This window comes from Lissotriton helveticus, chromosome 5_1 (assembly GCF_964261635.1).
Source record: "Lissotriton helveticus chromosome 5_1, aLisHel1.1, whole genome shotgun sequence".
Classification (NCBI taxonomy): domain Eukaryota; kingdom Metazoa; phylum Chordata; class Amphibia; order Caudata; family Salamandridae; genus Lissotriton; species Lissotriton helveticus.
In genome coordinates this window covers 1,778,356,331-1,778,382,859 of record NC_136065.1, presented here as the reverse complement: position 1 = coordinate 1,778,382,859, position 26,529 = coordinate 1,778,356,331, and the positions used below count along the sequence as shown (strand labels likewise).

General features: G+C 44.9%; 1 long non-coding RNA gene across 1 annotated transcript in view; it reads right to left on the bottom strand.

Annotated features, from left to right (window-relative positions):
- Positions 1–316: 316 nt before the first annotated feature.
- LOC144755802 (uncharacterized) overlaps positions 317–26,529 on the bottom strand; it is a 104,556-nt gene continuing 78,343 nt past the window's right edge. The window contains exons 2-4 of the long non-coding RNA XR_013594970.1: positions 840–1,008; positions 638–730; positions 317–535 (exon numbers count right to left, since the gene is read on the bottom strand). This is a non-coding gene — a long non-coding RNA (uncharacterized LOC144755802). The remainder of the gene's footprint in view (positions 536–637; positions 731–839; positions 1,009–26,529) is intronic.

Sequence of the window (26,529 nt, the reverse complement as noted above, 5' to 3'; positions counted from 1 at the left end):
TTTTTAAATTGATCTTCAGAGAAACTGAAGGTACGTAGTGTATCCATAGTAGTGCCCTACACTAACTCTCCAGTCACCGGGACTGTAATCAATCTTTCAAAAAAGAGAGAGTTTCCCATAAAACCAGAAAGGACTGGGTAATACAAGTAACAAAACAAAATTCCTTCCTGTGTTATTCAATATGATTATATTCGAGACCTTGTTAGACAGTTTAGAAGACTCCCTATGTACATATAATCTCAACACACAAAATTGCATATACTAGCTTGATTTTATTAAAAACAGGTTTATTTAAAAACAGGCTTGTAGCCTCAATTCATAATTTTTCTAAACACAATTGTTGTACACAATATTCACAATGTTTCAAATGATCATAATATAATCACAATGTGAAAACTACATAGTATTTATGCAAATATACAGCAAATTAAAAACAATAGGTAAAAATGAAGTCCTTATGTCGACGCGTTTCGGTGTCTCGTTCTGATTTTATAAACACCTTCCTGAGGACAGATCAATAATAAAACAGACAAACCTGAAAATAAATGTAAACAATTAATAATGGGTCATGTTGTGTGGATATTCTACACTCGTTCTAATCTGTATGCATCTACTAACAAGGTCAAGCGAATCTTACTTTTCAGTGTGAATATATTAATCACTCTTATTCGAAGGTAGACCGCTGTTTAATTTTTGGCACTTCTTCACAGTGTTCAGCGAAGGCTTCCTCCTGTATTTGATAAAAAGGTATAGAGGTGCTCTGAGTATAAGCCCTATACTGTTATTTATCACTTCTTCCACCCGTTGATTATTTCATATCTAATCGGTGGTTCACTTACTTAAAATTACTGCGATGTTATTTCCTCATGACATCTTTCAGTTTCAGTGCCATCATTGTCGTATAGGTGCTCCTATTCGCGACACTTTTTCATGGGTGTTTTAACAAAATGACACCCTTGTTCTTATGGTGCTGGTTCTGATTCTTCGATTTTCAGAGTAACCGTGCACCTGTCATCATGAAAGAGGTTTTATCAGTACTTCTGTTATCTTTCTCCATGATATATTTGCATATAGGCTGAGACAATAACCTAATGGATCTAAGACCCACAATCTGATCTTTTTTGTACATGTCTCGCTCTATTTTTTCTCAAGTACATACTCATTTCTGTATCCTGTACTTTCAGTCCACCAGTAAGTTTACATCACGGAATAATCAATTCTTATACAGATAAATGGTGAGCAATGAACGGAGAATCCGTACGGAGAAAGCAGATCTCGAGTTAAAATGGCGTACGATCTTACAGTACACAGTAATTATCAATCCAACTTGTCGACATTATTGACCAGTCCACTACTCATTAAAAATAGGATTTTAAAAATACAAGGAAATCGAGTGGTTGTCGAAGGCAATACGATAGAAACAATTAGCGGATCTTCGATCGTTATCCATTAGCAGCAATTAAAGACAAAACATTGTGGAAAGTCTAATGCAACACTAGCACCACTAGGACCCGTCTGCCCACCAATCAGGATAACCCCACGGGAAGGCATCCACTACCAGGATTTGAATAGGAGTTTGAAACATAGAAACACAACTAAGACAATACAACGAACACCCCTCCCCCCTCCCTGCACCCCTGCATATGGCTTCCGCCCAACCCCAACTAGCAGTGTGCCTGTCGCCCCATCTAATTAAGTACCATACATGGAAAAGTGGAGGAGGAATTTGTCATACATGCTCCCGGTCTCCCCCCCCCGCCAAAAGCAAACGACACCTACGATCAAAAAATTATTTTTTAAAAAATAAGAAATAACTAGCAAACTATATAGGGGAAGTTATAACAAACGCCCAGCCCCCCGCACCGGTAAAGGCAGCAGAATCCCATGTCCATTAAAGCCTTAATATCGAACCCAGACAGTCAAGCTCATCCCTGGCCCTTACGATCTTTCATGCGAGCTCTCACTATTAGAACCACTGTGCTGACAGGAGAGTCAAAGTGTCGAAGGAGGTTCAAACAATTGCAGCAGGAACGAGTCAAAAATATTAAGTCTTGAAATGCATCAATCACACTGAAATATTCCCCCACCGACAGTAAGTCTCGATAATGCTTCCTCGGTGAACGTAGTGAAGCTATACGGGGGGGAGAAAGATGTAAGGTCAATCCAGAAAGTGGTAAAGGAGTCCTCCAGACGTGAAAGATCAAGTGGTCCCATCTCAAGCATCAATACCGTTGGGAGTAAGAAGCTTTCAGAAATCTCGAGCTCGCAAGTTGTTACTCGAGCGTTGATCAAGGGCGTCAGTTCTTTTATCTTCACGGGGCCCTCTTCCTCAGTTAAGACCTGCTTTGCGGGAAACTCAACTCGTTTCAGGGCTGGCAAAGGGTCAGAGTCCAGTCTCAAACATCTAGTCTCAACACATCGATCATTTTGTGGATGATGGCGTCCACTTGATAGTGAAGTGCCCCGATGGCGGCCATTACAGTTCTCAGTGACAAAGCACTTTCCGTCCGATCCATCTCCCCATGCTCGATCTCAAACAAAGTGTTTTATCCCAGCGGTCCGGACAACTCCGAGGGAACAGACAAGAGCGGGGCGGACGGCAACGGAGGGCGACCTATCGATTCGGCGATTTTTACTCCACCGCAGCAAGCGGGGACCCCAGCCCGTTAAACCCGGGAGGCGGTGCAAGGTCTCCGGGAAAGGGACCCCCACCCACAGCCACAGACGATTTTTGTCGCCGTTCCTTTATCACCAACCAGACCACTCGACCGCCATCAGAATCGGGCAAGGATGACCTCCACTTCGAAAGACCAGACTCTGTCCGAGTCCCGCGGCCGATGTTATTCAACTGAAACCCGGCTGGGTCAGTACTCGAGGCCCCGGCTCATACACTGAGCTAGGCCGAAAAATGAAGCTCGGTGTAACTCCGTCATTCAAGCCGGCAAAAAGTCTCTGGAACGCACCATTAGGATCTGCAACTCTGCAGCCACACGGAGGTCGGGCACAAAATCAGGATAGATAGCAGGATTATTTAGCTAGCGACGGAGGTCGACGGAGCCGGGAGCTTATGCGGCCATCTTGGTTGCTAGCGTAGCTCCTCCTCCATGTTCAGGTAAATATTAAATACATCCTGACTTTAAGTGAATATAATGGATGCTCAGAATTAGTGTGTTAAAACTGGGAGAATACTGGTTTAGTTGAGATAAAATTCCGAAAGTACAGTCAGAAGGAAAGATGGATGGGTCCTCGTGACTACCTTATTAGAGTTTAAAATGGCATAGGCTCCACTGCCGACAGTGGCTGAGTCTCACTAATATTACGAGCTGAAGTCATAGCAAATAAAACAAGCTGCTTTTCACAAACAGGTACTGCAATGTAGCCTTCTAAATGAGCTCAACTCGTGGACCCATAGGTTTTGAATGACTGCAACTTTTGAGTCAAGGTATTCTTATGGAGGAAAACTTCCCAAGGAGGTGAGGGCATTTATATAAGACAAAAAGCTTTCTTTGCTCCTTCCGGAAAGTCTTTAATCACAGGGCTATTGAAAAAGGATGACTGATGAGGGTCTTTTCTGTAGGCTATAATAGCTGCAAGACAAAATGTAGAGGAGAATTGCAGCTTGGCATGAGACAAACAGCAAATCCCTTCTTCCTGACAAGTGATAGGGTTGTGACTTGCTGTAAGCCTCACAAGCAAAATCTTTTCCACGGAGGTCCTTGTGGATGGTTGTTTATTCCCTTTAAATTTGTCCATACATGATTGAGGTAAATATATATGACCATACTGTCTGATTTCAGGAGCCATGCTGCCACCTTCATGGATGTTACGTTTGGGTGAAACAACTGACCCTGCAATGTGGTCAAGAGGTTTGTTGTGCGTGGCAGCCTCTTTTGTAGTTTTAGGATTAAATCTGTTTGATTGAGTCAACTCTTCATTACATTTTACAGTACATAATTTCAAACTATCGCTTACCTGAGATGATTTGTAAACTAAAGTGACCAAAAACAATTCAACTTCCTCTGTTGAGACAAGGAGAAGGAGCAAAATTAATTATGTTCAAACTGTGTCATTATTATGATTCATTATTAAGTAATGGCAAGCAGTCACCTCCGTTCCTCTTTTGGGAAATCTCTCCATTTATATAATGGATATCTCAGTCTGCATTGCCGCTCAATAAAGGAAGTAACAGGGCTATCATATCTCATTCTGTTTTTGAAGCTTTCTATCTCAGACTCCACTCTTTACAGGATTGTTAGAGCAGTTCCTCTAAGTGTTTCAGTCTGATATTTCTCATGTTGACACATCTGCTTCTGCGTCTCTAACACAGCAATGTTCTGTTTCAGTTTTGTGGCGCTCTGTTCCATCCCTGTAAGATGTGAGGTTCTCCAGGCAATCCTCCATCATCACTAGCTTAGTGTCCTCTAGGTGTTCCTAGTTAGGACCTTCCCCTGAGTAGCTTGTCCCTCTCTGGGGGGCTCCCTACCCCCTCCAGATTCCCTCTGGACACTGGTAAACTTTGTTTCCGAAAGAAAATCTGCTTCAATTTAAGGCTCTTTGGCCTGCATATGTAATCCCCTTCATCAATGTTCATTTAGTCTGAGTACGTAGGATCCTCAGGGAATACCACTTTTGCCCTCTCAAATGCACCTCTGCACTTATTCACCAGGGTCAGCAGCAGCTTTTTCATCGTATATCTTGTGCCAGAGGCGCACCTTCGAGTGCCTTTCATCGCAATCGTGGGCAGTCCAAGGCAGGTCTCCTGGAAGTGCTGGTCCACAGCAGGAAACTTGGTGCAGTGTGCTTGCTGACTACTTCTCTGCTCACCAGTTTAATCAGATCAGGAAAGTCCCTGACCTCTTGCCAATGTTTTTGCGTGCTTTTCGTTACTGCTGCTCATTTTGCACTCCAAATTGGTGGCATCTTGAAGTCAGCTGTGGCCACCTGCCTTGCAGACTTCCTAGTTTATATCTTTGGCAAAGGCGAGCCAATAGATAGAATTGCTCCTAAACACAAGTCACTGGATCTAGAATTCATGACTGCCCTTTCCGGGATCCACCATACCCATCTCAGTCGTACCCAAACACAAAAATGGAGCTGTGTCGAAGCACCGGAGAAGCACATCTCTCAGCGCATGCGTCCTACCCCCTCTTGTGGCTTTCAATTACATCTGTGGCAAGTCTGGGTACCACCTCGTGGTCAATGAGGACCAGCGTTGCTTGGGGATTCTGAGGTTTAAAGATGACTGCTGGAATCATTACAATTGATGAATAGGCATACAGTAATGTCCTTGACTAACTTAGCATCTCCTGGATGTGGTCCTGGAGTTCATGTTAGCAAAGTAGCAGAAAGATCAGTTGTTGGATCACCTGCTTCTGCAAAGAATTTCCTCCTTTAGAAAACCCACTTTTGCTTTTCCTAGGAAATTATACTGAGGAATTCTGGTATGTAATGTTGCACCCCTCGCAGGTGAGCTGCTTGCTGTAAATGTCAAACTCTTGGTTAGGGCACATTACCAGATTTGCTGAACAAGGGTCTGGCTCTCATTCTTCCTTGTTTGTTTAAATAAAGCATGATTGTGTTGTCGGTCTAACTGAGGTTGATGTTCATCAGCATAGGTTGCAGGAAGACATTGAGCACTAGACGGCCTACTTTGATTCCCAAGAAGTTAATGTGATATCAGCTTTTCTTTTCTAACAAGAGGCCTTGTACAGAAAGATCACCTCGCCCTGCAGATTTTGTAGAAGTTTGTTCCTTTTATGCTTCCTCAAGACCGAATGCTATGTTGTTATTGAGAGATGAAGTGTATCATCCCACGAGTCCCTCCATTGAGACCACTGATTGTCTAAGCATTGTTAAAGTGGTCTCAAGAACAGTCTTGCATTCGGTTACAAAGAAAATACAGAAAGAGAAGCAGTCCATTGAAAAAGGAAATTTGACGAACTGTTGGATTGGGAGATTTGAAGAGGAGCAGATACATCTCCTGGGATGAAAGTACTATCTCCACCTGAAGGGAACACTTTTCCTTGTGCTGTGTCTACTGTTGCTTACAAATATGATTTGACCTTCACGTGTTATCATTGGCTTCTGGACCTACGATATTGTTGTCAGCAAGTCTTGCACCACGTTCTGCAGATCATAGGCTTTTATCAGCCAATCGTCTAGATATGAATAGAATAATATGTTCTAAAGATGGAGAAGAACTTCTAGAGCTGCCATGCATTTAGAGAAAGTCCAAGGGGTGGACTTCAGACAAAAGGTAGAACTGATGGTGGGAAGTGGTAATGGCCCATTACAATTAGCACAAAAGTTCCCTGTCTTTTGTGTACTGGAATGTGTGAGTAGGCATCATGTGGTCTACAGTGCACATCCAATCTCCTTGTTCAAAATGGTGAACAATTTGAAGATGTGATAACATATGGAATGTCTGTCTTTTGATTCACTTGTTTGTATTTGGCAAATCTCAGATTGACCTGAACTCATTTTTTGGGCCTTTTTCTGAATAAAAAAAAGACACACAGATGGACGAAATGCAGGTCAAATCAAACATTCACCCCCAGTCTAGAGATCGGGGTTAAATCCATTGTTCTTTTGCTCACCATGCCACCCTAGTTTAGACCCAGCCATACGCAAATCAGTCTTTACCCTGTGCCTTATGGGAACAGTCCAGCCCGAACTGCCAAGCCATGTCCTCCTTGGATCACAAATAAGCATCCTGGGACCAGTTTTGAGGCATCACTCTATATCAGCCATGCTAGCTTGAATCCAGTGGCACAGTGAGCCCGGGATCCACGTCTGGGCATACCGGTTGCACATGGAGCAAGAAAGAAAAAAATACAAATGTTGGATGGAATGCAGAGCAAATCAAACATTCACCCCCAGTCAAGAGATCTGGGTTAAATCCATTGTTCTTTTGCTCACCATGCCACCCCAGTTAAGACCCAGCCATATGCAAATCAGTTTTTACCCTGTGCCTCAAGGGAACAGTCCAGCCCGAACTGCCAAGCCAGGTCCTCGTTGGATCACAAACTAACAGATGTATGACGTTACAACACATACTTTTACAACGCATACCTTTACAACGCATTTTCTACAACGCAACATCCATTACAACGCATTCCATTACAACGCATGCCATTACAGCAAATTTTTTAAAACTACCTTTACAACGCATTCCATTACAACACATAACATTACATTGCATGTATGGTAAGTATTGGATAGTGTGGGGGTAAAAATGACTATTCTAACTCCAGGGGGGTGCAACAGTAGGGTAAGTGTTGGATAGTGTAGGGGTAAAAATTACTATTCTAACTCCAGGGGGGGGCAACAGTAGAGTAAGTGTTGGATAGTGTAGGGGTAAAAATTACTATTCTAACTCCAGGGGGTGCAACAGTAGGGTAAGTGTTGGATAGTGTAAGGGTACTTTGCGTTGTAATGTTATGCGTTGTAATGGTATGCGTTGTAATGACATGCGTTGTAGTGGTATGCATTGTAGTGTCATGCCTTGTAATGGTTGTGTTGTAATGGCATGCGATATAATGGATGTTGCGTTGTAAAAGTTTTGTTGTAATGGTAGTGCGTTGTAAAAGTTGCGTTGTAAAGGTTGTTTCCAAAACTAACATCCTGGGACCAGTTTCGGGGCATCACCCCATATCAGCCAGGCTAGCTTGAATCCAGTGGCACAGTGAGCCCGGGACCCACGTCTGGGCATACCTGGCGCACTTGGGGAAAGAAAGTAAAAGACACACAGATGATTGACGGAATGCAGAGCAAATCAAACATTCGCCCCAGTCAAGAGATCTGGGTTAAATCCATTGTGCTTTTGCTCACCATGCCACCCCAATTTAAGACCCTGCCTATGGGTGGGTCTGAACTGGAATTGTATGGGAGCAAAAACATTATAGATTTAGGCCCAGATCTCTGTACTGTGGTGAATGTTCGACATTGTGCAGCATTCTGTCCATCAATTGTTCTCTTTGCATTTGTCACCCCGAGTGGGACGGATATGCCCAAACGTGGGTCCCGTTCTTTCCATGCCACTCGAATCCAGCTAGTCTAGCTGATATGGGGTGATGGCCCGAAACCTGTCCCAGGATGCTTGTTTCCAGTACAGGGAGGACCTGGTTTGGCAGTTCGGGCTGTACTGTTCCCATGGGGAACAAGGTCAAGACTGATTTGCATATGGCTGGGTGAGAACTGGAATGGCATGGGGAGCAACAAAAACTATAGATTAGGACTTGATCTCTGTACTGGGGTGAATGTTTCACATTGTGCACATTCTGTACATCAATTGTTATCTTAGAATTTGTCACCCAGAGTGGGACTGGTATGCCCAGACGTGGGTACTGTGCTCTCCAGGCCACTGGAGTCAAGCTAGCCTGGCTGATGAGGGGGTCCAGGGAGGACCAGGTCATGCTGTTTGGGCTGGACTGTTTGCATGGAGAACAGGGTCAAGACTGATTTGTGTATAGCTGGGTCTGAACTGAAATGGTATGGGGATCAAACAAAACTATTGATTTAGGGCCAGATCTCTGTACTGGGGTGAATGTTTGCTATTGTGCAGCATTCTGTCCATAAATTGTTCTCTGCTTCTTTTCTGAATAAGGCAATATTTTAAGCAGCTGCCTTTGCTCTGCAGACAAAGGAGACTGATCCTATTAATTTATTTTTGTATTAACAACATAGTCTCCTTGCAAATTTCAGATAGGTAGAATTGTTTAGATGGCTTTGGTGGACTAGCCAGTGTAAGTGTTGAAACACAATGAGTAACTGTTGTAGAGAGGGTCTATAACCATCTGTATGGTAAATGAAGATATTCATTAAGAACAGGAGTCGGACAGGACTTCTGCTCTGTGCTGGCTCAAAGCAACTGCCACAGATCGAATGTCGCTACCCTAACAGTAACCAGGGAAACTACAGAACACCCCAAGCCCCTGGTACCGTATGTCGACATGTAAATGCATTTACACCGTCTCCTCTCTTCATATGACAAACAAATTTACAATACAACCAAATAGCTACATTTCCAACCCTTCCCACCTCCCAAATGTTTTATATCTCTCAGTATAAACTGAACCTTAACATAATCGTGTAAATACAATGAAACTCTCCTAATCCTCTGATTTCTACATCAGCACCCTCTGCACCTACGATCTCACTATCATGAGTAGATGTCTCCATGTACAGTGGAGAAAAGACAGACGAGTCAGAAGTAGATAAAGGAGTTGAAAAAGTGAATAGCTGAGAAGAAACAGGTGGAACAGAAGTGGGCAGAACTGGAACAGACATCTCACCAGCACTAGATAAAGGAACCACATTGCTCTCCCCTCCCACAGGGAAGAGCCCACTCTTTCTCACAGCATCTGGTCAAGTTGTCTCTCAAACAAAACTATGGCACTCTCCTGTAATTAAACTTCTCACCATTAATCATCACCACGTGTCACCTGTGAACTTGTCTAACCTGATAAGGCCCACGAAATGTATTCAACCCTCTGACCATTTGTCCAGACTTGATTTTGACCAAATGACCTGTTACCATTTTATATCGCACATTATTATGATTCACAGTAGCCTCTGACAAACAAACTATTCAGCCAAAACTGAGTCAACCTGGTATTAGGCTTCCAACTACGCATCAGAAATGTTGAGCCTTATAGAATGGTGTTCTTCGTAGTGCGATGCGCCCATGCAAGATCAACAACAATCCTATCCACACTTAACATGTTGGCTAACACCAGCTGATAGGCCCCTTTGACCATCCTGTTTGTCCTCTCCACAATGTCGTTAGCCTGGGGATTGTACAGGGCAGTGCGAGAACGTTTCATTCCACACGCCCCTGAAAACTCCTTCACCTCACAAGAAACCAACTGCGTCCCATTGTTAGTTATAAGACATTCGGATAACCTTCATCCTTAAAAAATTCTGAAAGAACATCAATAGTAGAAGCTGTTGTTACTTCCGACATGAACTTGACCACTAACCATCTTGAATGTACATCAGGTAATACAAATGTAAACCTTTTAGCATCTCCCAATCCATCCATAGGACCTATAAAATCTCAACAAACCATGTGCCACACCTGAAAAGGGTTAACCTGACACCCTACCGTCAACCTCTTCTCACACTCAATGCATTCTGCACATCTCTCTACCCAGTGGACCACATCTTTATCAATTCCTGGCCAACAAAATTCAGCCCTAATCCTTTTCTTTGTCATGGTCTGCCCCAGATGTCCCTCATGAGCGACAGAAAATAGTTTACTCCTCACACCCACAGGTGGTATGATATTTTCACCTCACACTAAAACCGTGTCACCTATTAATGATAGCTCATCGTCCTTAATGCCCTCGGCAAGGTACTCTACCTACGTCCACCTCTCAACACCATCACAGCCACCCCTCTTAACACTTCATCTTGTAACACAGCCTCATTCCACTCCTCACTACTCAGAGCACCCAAAGACCAGTGCGCAACATCACCCTCACATGCCACTTCACCCTCTTTTTCACTCCTCATCACTTCCTCCTGGTCCACCAGTTCCCAGTCCAACGGCAAGCGTGACAGGAAATCTGCTTGCACATTCTTCTAACGAGGTATAAATCCTTGCCCATAATTGTACTCTTGAAACTTGTCCACCAAGCTGTCATGTCTAGCCAACACTTTACCTCAGGGGTCTCCAACCTTTTCTGTACTGAACGCTAGATCGCACTCAGCCCATAGACACTACCACGACTGCTCAGGTCAGGCAGAACTGACTTTGTCAGATTTTTAAAAAACTTTTACGTGTTTTATAATTGTTTATTGCTCACTTGTGTTTCTGGTGTCCCCCTGGTACGTCGCGGCGTGTGCCGATTGCACGGAGGGGGCTAATCACCATCTTTGCTCTTTTAAAATACCCACTTCCTGGAATGCAAGGTCAGCGCTCCACGCACTACTGCTGCGGTCCCGCCCACTCCCTGCCTAAAAGCAAGTGCACTGAGCGGACGCGCGCAGTAGATCGCACTCAGCCCATAGACACCACCAAGACTGCTCAGGGCAGGCAGAACTGACTTTGTCAGATTTTTAAAAAACTTTTACGTGTTTTAAAATTGTTTATTGCTCACTTGTGTTTCTGGTGTCCCCCTGGTCCATCGCGGCGTGTGCCGAAGGCACAGAGGGGCTAATCACCATCTTTGCTCTTTTGAAATACCCACTTCCTGGAACGCAAGATCAGCGCTCCACGCACTACTGCTGTGGTCCCGCCCACTCCCTGCCTAAAAGCAAGTGTGCCGAGCGGACGCACGCAGCGGCGTGCCAAAGGTAAGCCCGTCGGCGCCCGTCCGTGACTGACCATCGCCAGACGCCAGTCACCCTGCCCAATTTCACCCAGAACTTCCACCTCACTGACCCCTAATGGCCATTCTTAAATACACTAGCCAGGCGCTCCACTCCCTAAACACAGCTCCCCACAACCCACTTGGTAATACTCTTGCCCCACTTACCAAAGACTACGCAGCTCAGGAACTCCCCCGACCTAGTCGGCAACATATGAAAGCACACAGTGGCATCAAATGCTCCCAAACAGTGTCTACTCCTCCAACACCTAAACACTTAACCTGTTTATACTGTAACGCACAGTCCCTCCCTAAGCACGCATTAGAAATCTGGTCACTACTAGACATAGAAAAACCAGACTTATTTTTTGTTACAGAAACCTGGCTCCAAGATTCGTCACTACCAGACATTGCAGTAGCCCTTCCCCCTGATTACAAAATGCTTAGATTAGACAGGACTGACAGAAGAGGAGGGGGAGTTGCAATTGCCATTTTGGAAAAGGGGGGTGGTGATGGACAGAGCTTCTGAATGATGCAGAATACTCTTACCAAGTCAAGAGATCATGGTTTTAATCCATCACCGTTTTTTAGCTCACTGCACCATCCCAGCTCAGAACCTGGCTATATGCAAATTAGTCTGTTCCTGTCCCAGTGCATGATGGGAACAGGGCAAACCAAACTACCAAGCCAATTCTTATACTGGGAAGGAAACAAGCTTCCGGGGACCGGTTTCTGGCATCACAGCCTTCTTCGGCCCGGCTTGCTTGAATCCTGATGGTGCAATGAGCAAGGGACTCACGTCTGAGTATACCCTCCCACACATAGTGTGGATAAAAACGATTTTGGAAAAGGGGGGTGGTGATGGACAGAGCTTCTGAATGATGCAGAATACTCTTACCAAGTCAAGAGATCATGGTTTTAATCCATCACCGTTTTTTAGCTCACTGCACCATCCCAGCTCAGAACCTGGCTATATGCAAATTAGTCTGTTCCTGTCCCAGTGCATGATGGGAACAGGGCAAACCAAACTACCAAGCCAATTCTTATACTGGGAAGGAAACAAGCTTCCGGGGACCGGTTTCTGGCATCACAGCCTTCTTCGGCCCGGCTTGCTTGAATCCTGATGGTGCAATGAGCAAGGGACTCACGTCTGAGTATACCCTCCCACACATAGTGTGGATAAAAACGATTTTGGAAAAGGGGGGTGGTGATGGACAGAGCTTCTGAATGATGCAGAATACTCTTACCAAGTCAAGAGATCATGGTTTTAATCCATCACCGTTTTTTAGCTCACTGCACCATCCCAGCTCAGAACCTGGCTATATGCAAATTAGTCTGTTCCTGTCCCAGTGCATGATGGGAACAGGGCAAACCAAACTACCAAGCCAATTCTTATACTGGGAAGGAAACAAGCTTCCGGGGACCGGTTTCTGGCATCACAGCCTTCTTCGGCCCGGCTTGCTTGAATCCTGATGGTGCAATGAGCAAGGGACTCACGTCTGAGTATACCCTCCCACACATAGTGTGGATAAAAACGATTTTGGAAAAGGGGGGTGGTGATGGACAGAGCTTCTGAATGATGCAGAATACTCTTACCAAGTCAAGAGATCATGGTTTTAATCCATCACCGTTTTTTAGCTCACTGCACCATCCCAGCTCAGAACCTGGCTATATGCAAATTAGTCTGTTCCTGTCCCAGTGCATGATGGGAACAGGGCAAACCAAACTACCAAGCCAATTCTTATACTGGGAAGGAAACAAGCTTCCGGGGACCGGTTTCTGGCATCACAGCCTTCTTCGGCCCGGCTTGCTTGAATCCTGATGGTGCAATGAGCAAGGGACTCACGTCTGAGTATACCCTCCCACACATAGTGTGGATAAAAACGATTTTGGAAAAGGGGGGTGGTGATGGACAGAGCTTCTGAATGATGCAGAATACTCTTACCAAGTCAAGAGATCATGGTTTTAATCCATCACCGTTTTTTAGCTCACTGCACCATCCCAGCTCAGAACCTGGCTATATGCAAATTAGTCTGTTCCTGTCCCAGTGCATGATGGGAACAGGGCAAACCAAACTACCAAGCCAATTCTTATACTGGGAAGGAAACAAGCTTCCGGGGACCGGTTTCTGGCATCACAGCCTTCTTCGGCCCGGCTTGCTTGAATCCTGATGGTGCAATGAGCAAGGGACTCACGTCTGAGTATACCCTCCCACACATAGTGTGGATAAAAACGATTTTGGAAAAGGGGGGTGGTGATGGACAGAGCTTCTGAATGATGCAGAATACTCTTACCAAGTCAAGAGATCATGGTTTTAATCCATCACCGTTTTTTAGCTCACTGCACCATCCCAGCTCAGAACCTGGCTATATGCAAATTAGTCTGTTCCTGTCCCAGTGCATGATGGGAACAGGGCAAACCAAACTACCAAGCCAATTCTTATACTGGGAAGGAAACAAGCTTCCGGGGACCGGTTTCTGGCATCACAGCCTTCTTCGGCCCGGCTTGCTTGAATCCTGATGGTGCAATGAGCAAGGGACTCACGTCTGAGTATACCCTCCCACACATAGTGTGGATAAAAACGATTTTGGAAAAGGGGGGTGGTGATGGACAGAGCTTCTGAATGATGCAGAATACTCTTACCAAGTCAAGAGATCATGGTTTTAATCCATCACCGTTTTTTAGCTCACTGCACCATCCCAGCTCAGAACCTGGCTATATGCAAATTAGTCTGTTCCTGTCCCAGTGCATGATGGGAACAGGGCAAACCAAACTACCAAGCCAATTCTTATACTGGGAAGGAAACAAGCTTCCGGGGACCGGTTTCTGGCATCACAGCCTTCTTCGGCCCGGCTTGCTTGAATCCTGATGGTGCAATGAGCAAGGGACTCACGTCTGAGTATACCCTCCCACACATAGTGTGGATAAAAACGATTTTGGAAAAGGGGGGTGGTGATGGACAGAGCTTCTGAATGATGCAGAATACTCTTACCAAGTCAAGAGATCATGGTTTTAATCCATCACCGTTTTTTAGCTCACTGCACCATCCCAGCTCAGAACCTGGCTATATGCAAATTAGTCTGTTCCTGTCCCAGTGCATGATGGGAACAGGGCAAACCAAACTACCAAGCCAATTCTTATACTGGGAAGGAAACAAGCTTCCGGGGACCGGTTTCTGGCATCACAGCCTTCTTCGGCCCGGCTTGCTTGAATCCTGATGGTGCAATGAGCAAGGGACTCACGTCTGAGTATACCCTCCCACACATAGTGTGGATAAAAACGATTTTGGAAAAGGGGGGTGGTGATGGACAGAGCTTCTGAATGATGCAGAATACTCTTACCAAGTCAAGAGATCATGGTTTTAATCCATCACCGTTTTTTAGCTCACTGCACCATCCCAGCTCAGAACCTGGCTATATGCAAATTAGTCTGTTCCTGTCCCAGTGCATGATGGGAACAGGGCAAACCAAACTACCAAGCCAATTCTTATACTGGGAAGGAAACAAGCTTCCGGGGACCGGTTTCTGGCATCACAGCCTTCTTCGGCCCGGCTTGCTTGAATCCTGATGGTGCAATGAGCAAGGGACTCACGTCTGAGTATACCCTCCCACACATAGTGTGGATAAAAACGATTTTGGAAAAGGGGGGTGGTGATGGACAGAGCTTCTGAATGATGCAGAATACTCTTACCAAGTCAAGAGATCATGGTTTTAATCCATCACCGTTTTTTAGCTCACTGCACCATCCCAGCTCAGAACCTGGCTATATGCAAATTAGTCTGTTCCTGTCCCAGTGCATGATGGGAACAGGGCAAACCAAACTACCAAGCCAATTCTTATACTGGGAAGGAAACAAGCTTCCGGGGACCGGTTTCTGGCATCACAGCCTTCTTCGGCCCGGCTTGCTTGAATCCTGATGGTGCAATGAGCAAGGGACTCACGTCTGAGTATACCCTCCCACACATAGTGTGGATAAAAACGATTTTGGAAAAGGGGGGTGGTGATGGACAGAGCTTCTGAATGATGCAGAATACTCTTACCAAGTCAAGAGATCATGGTTTTAATCCATCACCGTTTTTTAGCTCACTGCACCATCCCAGCTCAGAACCTGGCTATATGCAAATTAGTCTGTTCCTGTCCCAGTGCATGATGGGAACAGGGCAAACCAAACTACCAAGCCAATTCTTATACTGGGAAGGAAACAAGCTTCCGGGGACCGGTTTCTGGCATCACAGCCTTCTTCGGCCCGGCTTGCTTGAATCCTGATGGTGCAATGAGCAAGGGACTCACGTCTGAGTATACCCTCCCACACATAGTGTGGATAAAAACGATTTTGGAAAAGGGGGGTGGTGATGGACAGAGCTTCTGAATGATGCAGAATACTCTTACCAAGTCAAGAGATCATGGTTTTAATCCATCACCGTTTTTTAGCTCACTGCACCATCCCAGCTCAGAACCTGGCTATATGCAAATTAGTCTGTTCCTGTCCCAGTGCATGATGGGAACAGGGCAAACCAAACTACCAAGCCAATTCTTATACTGGGAAGGAAACAAGCTTCCGGGGACCGGTTTCTGGCATCACAGCCTTCTTCGGCCCGGCTTGCTTGAATCCTGATGGTGCAATGAGCAAGGGACTCACGTCTGAGTATACCCTCCCACACATAGTGTGGATAAAAACGATTTTGGAAAAGGGGGGTGGTGATGGACAGAGCTTCTGAATGATGCAGAATACTCTTACCAAGTCAAGAGATCATGGTTTTAATCCATCACCGTTTTTTAGCTCACTGCACCATCCCAGCTCAGAACCTGGCTATATGCAAATTAGTCTGTTCCTGTCCCAGTGCATGATGGGAACAGGGCAAACCAAACTACCAAGCCAATTCTTATACTGGGAAGGAAACAAGCTTCCGGGGACCGGTTTCTGGCATCACAGCCTTCTTCGGCCCGGCTTGCTTGAATCCTGATGGTGCAATGAGCAAGGGACTCACGTCTGAGTATACCCTCCCACACATAGTGTGGATAAAAACGATTTTGGAAAAGGGGGGTGGTGATGGACAGAGCTTCTGAATGATGCAGAATACTCTTACCAAGTCAAGAGATCATGGTTTTAATCCATCACCGTTTTTTAGCTCACTGCACCATCCCAGCTCAGAACCTGGCTATATGCAAATTAGTCTGTTCCTGTCCCAGTGCATGATGGGAACAGGGCAAACCAAACTACCAAGCCAATTCTTATACTGGGAAGGAAACAAGCTTCCGGGGACCGGTTTCTGGCATCACAGCCTTCTTCGGCCCGGCTTGCTTGAATCCTGATGGTGCAATGAGCAAGGGAACAAGAGTATTCTGCATCATTCAGAAACTCTGTCCATCACCACCCCCCTTTTCCAATACCGGTTTATCCACACTATGTGTGGGAGGGTATGCTCAGACGTGAGTCCCTTGCTCATTGCACCATCAGGATTCAAGCAAGCCGGGCCGAAGAAGGCTGTGATGCCAGAAACCGGTCCCCGGAAGCTTGTTTCCTTCCCAGTATAAGAATTGGCTTGGTAGTTTGGTTTGCCCTGTTCCCAGCATGCTCTGGGACAGGAACAGACTAATTTGCATATAGTCAGGTTCTGAGCTGGGATGGTGCATTGAGCTAAAAAACGGTGATGGATTAAAACCATGATCTCTTGACTTGGTAAGAGTATTCTGCATCATTCAGAAACTCTGTCCATCACCACCCCCCTTTTCCAAAACCGGTTTATCCACACTATGTGTGGGAGGGTATGCTCAGACGTGAGTCCCTTGCTCATTGCACCATCAGGATTCAAGCAAGCCGGGCCGAAGAAGGCTGTGATGCCAGAAACCGGTCCCCGGAAGCTTGTTTCCTTCCCAGTATAAGAATTGGCTTGGTAGTTTGGTTTGCCCTGTTCCCAGCATGCTCTGGGACAGGAACAGACTAATTTGCATATAGTCAGGTTCTGAGCTGGGATGGTGCATTGAGCTAAAAAACGGTGATGGATTAAAACCATGATCTCTTGACTTGGTAAGAGTATTCTGCATCATTCAGAAACTCTGTCCATCACCACCCCCCTTTTCCAAAACCGGTTTATCCACACTATGTGTGGGAGGGTATGCTCAGACGTGAGTCCCTTGCTCATTGCACCATCAGGATTCAAGCAAGCCGGGCCGAAGAAGGCTGTGATGCCAGAAACCGGTCCCCGGAAGCTTGTTTCCTTCCCAGTATAAGAATTGGCTTGGTAGTTTGGTTTGCCCTGTTCCCAGCATGCTCTGGGACAGGAACAGACTAATTTGCATATAGTCAGGTTCTGAGCTGGGATGGTGCATTGAGCTAAAAAACGGTGATGGATTAAAACCATGATCTCTTGACTTGGTAAGAGTATTCTGCATCATTCAGAAACTCTGTCCATCACCACCCCCCTTTTCCAAAACCGGTTTATCCACACTATGTGTGGGAGGGTATGCTCAGACGTGAGTCCCTTGCTCATTGCACCATCAGGATTCAAGCAAGCCGGGCCGAAGAAGGCTGTGATGCCAGAAACCGGTCCCCGGAAGCTTGTTTCCTTCCCAGTATAAGAATTGGCTTGGTAGTTTGGTTTGCCCTGTTCCCAGCATGCTCTGGGACAGGAACAGACTAATTTGCATATAGTCAGGTTCTGAGCTGGGATGGTGCATTGAGCTAAAAAACGGTGATGGATTAAAACCATGATCTCTTGACTTGGTAAGAGTATTCTGCATCATTCAGAAACTCTGTCCATCACCACCCCCCTTTTCCAAAACCGGAGTTGCAATTGCCCACAGGGCAAATATTAAAATATATATCATACAAACCCATCTAGCGGATTGGGGCGAAATCTGCACCTTCACAATAGAGATGGGGATTAAGTATTACGGAGTCATGGAGTGGCGCCCTTCTCTATAGGCCCCCTGGAAACAAAGCACATTTTGTCAGCAAACTTACAGAGACGATAGCACCACATGTTCTAGCCTCTGGCAACTTTCTTCTATTAGGGGACTTTAACTATCACGCCAAAATATTACTTGACCCCCACACTAACGATCTTATCACCAGCATAAACACACTAGGCCTAAAGCAGCTAGTGACAGTCCCCACTCACATCGCTGGTCACTCTTTAGATCTCCTATTCACAAATTCGCCTAATAAAGAGATCGACCAGCTACTCCCAATCCTATGGTCAGACCACCATGTAATCAGGTTTCACATCCACGTGAACCCAACTGAACCCCATTCCAGGATAGAACTGAAATTGAGCAGACCCTGGAACAAGATAAGCTTAGATTCCTTTTCCACTCATTTTATCCCCCCCCCCCACATTACTGAGTTCACTGAGCCAAACAAGGCAGTAATCGATCTGGACCTCACAATCACCACGACCTTAGATACCATTGCCCCTAGAAAGCCGACTAGATGTCCTAACAAACTCTATCCCTGGTCCACCCCAGACTTAAAAACGACCAAACTCGCTGTCAGGGCAGCCGAATGCAAATGGTGTAGTGTAGTTCTTATATTCCCAATAGGCTCTGCGCATTGGAATAATATACACTATAGATTTGACATAGGACTGAGGTCAATATGTCTCTATAGAGTATACTAAACTTATTTGTGTGTGCCAGCTAACTCGGAGGTCACTAGAAACTTTTTCGAGTAAACAAGAAGGGATTAGCCTCTGACAACTACATACACATGACAACTTTGTTTCCCCTAGAACCGGAACAATATCTTCAGAGGCGTGGAAACGATAGATAACTATTTCCCCCAGTCAATCGTGCATGCTTCGTTTCTACAGAGTTTGCACAGAAATAGAGAGACTGGCGTTTCAATAAAAGGAGTTTATTGAACAGTCTTCTTTCTCATGCAAAAGAGGTGAACTGCTACAATCGTTAGACAGAATGCAAAGTATAATGCGTACAGCGTAAACAGTAATAGAAAATAATACTGTAATAGCATTGTCTGTTGCTATGACATATATAAAAATACATACATAAATAACACAGGCTAAAATACTCAACTGGTGCTTGTAAAATACGCCTACCCCAGTGTACCTAACCTAGGTCTAGAACGAGGGAAAAAGTAGGTGTTGTCTTTAGCATAGATTTAGTTTTGCCAAGAATTGCCAAAGGTTTCTCTAGGTTCTAATCAGCTCCATACCTTAGAATGAGACAGGTTGGTATCTCTTTCTCGGGACTCGATTTCCCAACACCCAGCAAGGGGTCAGAAACACTGGAGCTGAATATTCAGCAGGAGGATGACAGCTTCTGGTCAGTGCATCAGCTGGAGAGTTGGCTTCCTTCGGCATTTGCTGTAGCGAGCTGCGTCGTGCAAGTATGTAGTTGAACTGCACCGAACCATACCGTGCTTTGCCATAGCAGGTGAAGGTATATTTATACCTTGAAGGCGTTTAGGAATGCCAGTATTGACGTAAAGTCGGGCATATGAACGTCATGAATGAACCCCTAAGGAATAGATGTTCATGCATAATAAATGAGTTCTTGGAGAAATCAATATCCAAGCAAGGGGAAGTCCCTAACGGCTTATGGGTCTGGTTTACCTAGAACTCGTTGTGACGTAGATGAATGGATGGAAGTAGCCATGCCTTTACTATGCCTGAATAAGGACTGGATTTCTATGCCTATATAAGGGCAATGCGTATTGTACCTATATAAGGGCATGAATCGGGAAATTCATTTGGAATCTAAAATCGAACACAACACCCACTCCACTTTCTTATGTACGACGTTACCAAATTCTAAACATGATTATCATATCTAAAACATATCTACAGATGAAGTGTAAAAACCCGCCCAAAATACATAAAATGCATTCGAACTGGTTGTACACATAAAAGAAGCATTGGTGCTGTACGCATTTAAAGCAATGTTTCATTCGAAGCATATTCTTTGATATTTGAATGCTAACTGAATGAATCAATGTGAGAAAGTGGCTCTATATACTGGACACTAAGGTATTATAGTGTGTATAGAGTCCACAAACCCCAAAGGTATAACAGAGGTTAAAGTCAGAACTGACCTTACTCTCCAAAGTGGTAGCTTGGTCGAGCAGTAAGGCAGTACCAGAGGACAGTGTAAAGCATTTGTTGTACACACTCAGTCAGCAAAAGGTTTCACATACTCAAGAACTGAACTCCAGGCCAATTGTTATTATATCTTCAGATATAGTTGTTTTATTTTTAGAACCAACAGTTATAAAAATATACTTTTCGAGGTACGAGTACTCTCATGTAAATACTTTGCAGAGGAGCAATAAGTTTGTACACACAATGATTACAGGATATTTAACCCCTTCCACGCTCATGACGAGCTCAGCTCGTCATGAGTTACTCCTGTCGTACGCTCATGACGAGCTCAGCTCATCATGATACGCGGGTTTTTAAAAAGTCAGCGCACAGCAGGAAAGCCCGCAGCGCGCATGGGGTTAATAAGCAATACAGTTCTGAAACACACTCTAGCTCAATGGGTTTTTCATAGGAAAGTACAGTTGATTACTTTATGGATTGATTTGGTAGTTCCAGGACTAGGTCTTAGATTCAGTCCTGGGGTCTAAGCTGAAACCAGATTATAAAAAACTTTTAGTTACTGTGATGAATTTTCCTGAATATAAAGCTGTTTTAAAAGTTCACACTTAGAAACTTTTCAAGTTGATTCTGATAATGTTATCCAATTGGAGGAAATTCAGGTTACAGGTAAAGTACGATTGCGTTACTTTTATAACCCAGCACTAGTATCCTAGGGCCAGCACTGGGGGCTTAACTCAAAACAGGTAGGTAATTGCGTTTCAGTATTTCGTACGATTTTTAAAGAATATTTGCAGTTTTCTAAAGTAGGCACTTAGAAGAAATTTCATAGAAAAGCAGACAATGGGTTCCTATGGAGAAAACACAGGTTACTAGTAAACTCGCTAGGGATTACTTTTGCAGTTCAGTACTGGGCTGAAGGGTACAGTACTGGCTTCTCTCCTGATCACAGGTGAGTATTTTCGAATTCGGACTTTGGCTGATTTTATAGGAATATTTTCAGTTTTCAAAACTTCACACTTAGAAAATTTTCGAGTCAAAATGGGTCAATGTTGTCCAATAGCAGGTAAGTGAATTATCGGTTCCAGGTGAGTACTTGGTTGGTGAAGTTAGGGTTCTGGGCGTAGACTCAGGGGTCCCCCAGGGTCAGGTGAGTACAGTTAGTTCAGTCCCAGCGGCACAGGGGCGGCCGGGTGCAGAGGTAGGTAGGCCCAATGTTATCCAATGAGGTAAAAGGGGCCTTCGGTTGGTGGCTGCTGGCTAGCAGGCCACGCGGCTCTGGTAGCTGGGCTCCTGGTCACTTACTCTGGGCAAGGGGGGAAGTAGGATAGGGCAAAGAGGTCCAGGCCAGCGGCACTCGGGCGGCTGGGTGCAGGTTGCTTTTGAGCCGTCGGGCGCTCAATGTTATCCAATGAGGATCTTGAATGAGGAACCAAGGCTGCAAACTCGGGGATGGGGACTCACCAGGAGCGAACAGCACTTCGAAAGGTAAGTTGGGATGATGGAGCACAGGTAGGTACCACAGGTAGTGCAAGGACAGGGACCAATGGGTCCCTGTCCTGGGGTGAGGACACCCCCTAGCCTGCTCCTCTCCTGTGGGAGGGGGGCAGGAGCCTAGCTGGAATTGGGCAGGGCTCCCCATCTACAAGATGGCCGGAGCCCGGGGTCGTGCTTCACCACGCCTCCTCCACCTGAGGGGTGGGGTTGGCAAAGGTTGGCACACCATCCTTCCTGATGTAGTTTTTCCCGCCAGTCTTCCCGCTAGAGTGGGGTAGAATGGGTGGGGGACCAGTTGCTGGGTACAGCAAATGGTCTGGAGAAGCTCTCAGAGGCGGCATGCCTTTGAAGCTTCCCCCTGTCCATCCTGGGTTAGGAGACACATCACCTCGCCCAGGATGTGCATTGTTGCAGGCCCAGGAGAGCAGGGGGCTCTCCACCCAGGGGTCCAGCAACATGTCTGCTGTGTGGCAGCCTCTGCAGCCACTCAGCCCAGACGTGGATTGTAGATTCGGGTTTTGGAGGGCATCTCTAAGATGTCCTCTCGTGCATTTTACATTAAATCCCACACTGGCATCAGTGCGGGTTTAATGTGCTGAGAAGTTTGGTACCAAACTTGTCAGTCTTCAGTGTAGCCATTATGGTGCTGTGGAGTTCGTAATGACAACCTCCCAGCACCATATACTCTTAAATGGCATCACTGCACTTACAGTGCCCAGGAATGGCCATAGGTACTGTAGGGGCACAGGGCTCATGCATTTGTGCCCTCACGTCTGGCATAGGGCACCCAGCTAGAGGGGTGACTGAAGTATGCCAGGGTAGTGGGCTCTGTGGGCATGGCACACAGGGATGGGTGCCATGTCGACTCTTGTTTTAGTTCTGTACTTAGGCACTCAGCCTGCAAAGGCAGAGTGTGGGTGTCGGGGTATAGGGCCCCTGAGGGTGGCACAATAAGTGCTGCAACCCTCAGGGGTCTCCTCTGGGCACCAAGCCCTGGGTGCCTAGGGTACCATTTTACTGGGGGCTGACAGGTGGCCAGAGGTGCCAATTGAATATTTTGTTTCAGCATAGCATTTCTTTTTAGGGAAGGAACACAGTCCCTGGGTACCTGATATGGCAGGGACCCAGGGCACACTCAGTCAAGCACATCAGCAGTTCAGAACAAAATAGGGGCATACCAAGGCAAGAAAGATGGCACTTTCTCAGAATCATGAAAATATACATTTATGAAATGGCTCATAAATACAGAAAAAAAAATGCTGAAACCATTTCATGTCAGATTACATAAAAGTGTTTGTATGTGGACAAGGTCATTTATTGTCTCTGGAAGTTTTCTCAATGAATTCTTGTTCTCTATGAATAGTTCTACTATAAGCAGATTACTTGTTCTAAAAAATGAAAAAATACAAATTTGGCGAAAAAAAAATAATCATAGGAAAAAGAGTTCCAAAGTTAGAACTTTGTTTTGGAAAATGTAAGTCAAATTCAAAGTCTCTCAGAACACTGTGTGCCAAAATCAAAAGTCAGTGTTAAGGCTTGGAGGAAAACATGAAATCTTCTATGTCTGTTGACAAAAAGTCGTCTACCATTGTAGGCGAAAGTTGGATTACCTCGTTTAGAAGATTAACCGCACATAGATGTGAAGCATCGCCGTCAGCATTGATCGCATTAGCAATGTTGGTACTGAATGGTAACTGCGCGCCTGTTTCCTCTCGTACCTCAGCAGTTGCAATTTGCATCTGTGAGATCTCAATGAATGCCGTCATCAGAATTGGTAGCCGCTGAGGACAACACAAAGCGTGGGCCGTTACCGGTTCAAGCAAAGTATCAACATTCGTTGGCATGACTGATGGGAGTGTAAGACATGTGTCTAACACGCCTTCTTCTCCGCATTGCAGGCAGCGCAAAACAGGTAAGATGCAATCTTGTCAAATTGGTCTGTATGACAGAAACCATGTGGTATTTAATTCTCGAAGACGAGGCAGTCCCAAAATGTGGACGATGCGCTCACGGCACTTCATCGCCAGTAGAGTTGTCTCCATGGAGAACTGGGTGTCGTTGGTGAATTGGCTTGCCATATCAAAGCAGTAGGAGCAAAAATAGTATCCCTGCAACAAGTCCCAAAAGGAGGGGCAGTCCGCCAAACACAGAGTGTACGAAGTTTGGAAATATTCCTAGGACTGCTTGAAAAGGTCCAGAAAATACAGTCTTAAATACATGTACAATACCGCTCGTATCAGACATGTTTAAGATACGACTTAACATTTCTGAGAAATCTACAGGGCAGTTTGTAGTTAAGAGGGCATGTATCTTGGCAGAAGTCCTTGCGACTTGTAGATCATAGATTTCTTTGGCCGAGGTCAGTGGCAAAGTTTTTTGCAAAAGAATGTCTTTCATTCTGCTTAAAGTATCAATTCGTATAGAAGAGATGTTCAGTGAAGGCCATAAAGGCGACTCCCTGTCTGTCTTGGTTTTAGGAAACAATACTTGCGTACAGCAAGTGACCCTGGCTGACACAGTTACTAGATATGGTATACCTGGCAACATGCCACAGCAGCTGTGATCGTTCAACATGAGGTAGCTTCCATTTGAAAGTTGTCCAAAAATTGGATCAATCACTGCAGCTGGTGAACCTTGCAGGTGGCAGGATAAATTATTAGAGGAACCATCTCAGGCCCCGTGTGTAAGTTTATACCCTGACAAAGGAGAGAACCGCTTAGTGGGTTTTCACTGTTTTTTCCGGTAAGAAACACTTCACGCATCCCACTCCAACATCTGTGTGGGTACGCTAATTCCCAGGATGTCTTGATGTATTCTTTACCCAACCTTTCAAATGTGCCTCCTGGTATGTGTTTTTAGGCAATACTGAAAATCGAAACTTGTAACAGTCAGAGTGATTGTTCCATGTATTATCCATTCAGTAGCTGGTTTCTCTGCTACCTTTAATGGCAATCTTTCCAGTTTTTCAATGCTCAGCACCGTATAGTCTGCTCCCCTTTGTGTCAATTTGATCTGTTTATCAGTAAGATTGAATTCTGAAAACAGTGACATGGTATTGATTAAACGCCAAGGCACATAGCCTGAATGAAGGTTTTGCAACGTCCAGCCTAATAGCATGATAGAACGTAGTTGCAACTGACCGTGTTGCAACATGACCAAGTCCTGTTCCATGATGTCTATGGCAGAAGACACTATGCTGTCCAATGAATATATCCTGGACGACAGAGTCGTTAACCCATTGTCAAGCACAGAGAGAGTTTTCTCTAAAATAATACGATCAATTACTTGTATTCTTTCTGCAGTCTCTGCTTGCGTAATCTTCCATGCTTCATTATAAGCAGCATAGATACCGGCACATATAAAACGTTTATGGCGCGGTTTTCTTGGTCCTAGCAAGAATTCCCTAAGATCAGCGCCATCTTTAAGGAAAGATAAGTGTTGCTTTACATCCCTATGTGTAGATCTTTGTAGCCAATCAAGGCAGAGCTTCCCTACACTGTATGTTGTTACTATTCCAGGACGCTGTCTTTGAACATATCTTGGGTCTGGCCTATTGAATGTGAAACCCTGTGTTTTGTTCAGGAATCTATCTCAACAGCTGTTTGTGTCAGTGGGCCAGATCAACCATTTATTCTAATCTGGATCTGTTCTGTTGTGGTGCAAAATAGTATGTACGTGGACCTCCCCCTCTGAAGTGTTGTCACTCTCAGGTGTAGGTGTAGGTATGGATGGATTGTTCACGTCTGTAATCTTGGCTAACCCAAGGCAAGACGTCTGTTGGACAGTGTAATTCAAAAACATAATTTGCTCAGGGATGATACAGGCACTAAACATAGCTTCTCCACCCTGAACCTGCCAAACTTTTGTACCCCAGACAGTTTTTGTCTCAATTTTGTCTTTCCAAAAGTCGAAACCTAGTTTAGACTGTTGGGCATAAAAGGCTGCAGAATAAATCTGTTTGGTATTTGTCAACATACTTTTCATTCCTGTTTTCTTTACATTTTTAAAGTAAAACGATTTAGCATTGGAGAGATTGAACCCTGAAAAGTATGGAAATTTCATTGCAAGTGTTTTTGAGCTACCCTTTGGTGGCGTAGGACAATGTTTCCATTGGTTATACGTTAATACATTTCTAGGATTTGCAGATTTGTGCAAGAAATGATGTCCATAATGATTATAACAATACATGTGTTCATAGTCTGATGAACCTTCTAAATATTCATGATTTGTAAATACTGCAGACATTTCTAGGTCAGACATCATATTATTAACAGCCTCGAAGTCCCAATCATCAGAAAAGGTACTAGATGAAACAAAGTCACTTAATGAAATCTTGAATAAGTGTGGAATCTTCCACAGCTCTGACGGGCCAAAAATGTCATATTCTGTTTTGTCCCAAGTTATACCACCAGGTATAGGCATGGTTGTGATGTTCACTGATGACAAGTCTCTTTGTTCACGATGGGATGATTTGTGAGGCTTGAGGAGTAAGTTCACATTCTTACTTGCTGTGTCCATTTAGACATATCTTCCATTTATCAGCATACCCAGTGTTATTATCAGAGCTATAACCAAAGTATAAGAAAATATATTCCCAACACAATCCAAAATTCAATCCATGGTGAAACCAGATAAGTCTTTTCCAGGTGATGAAAAAAGTCAGCT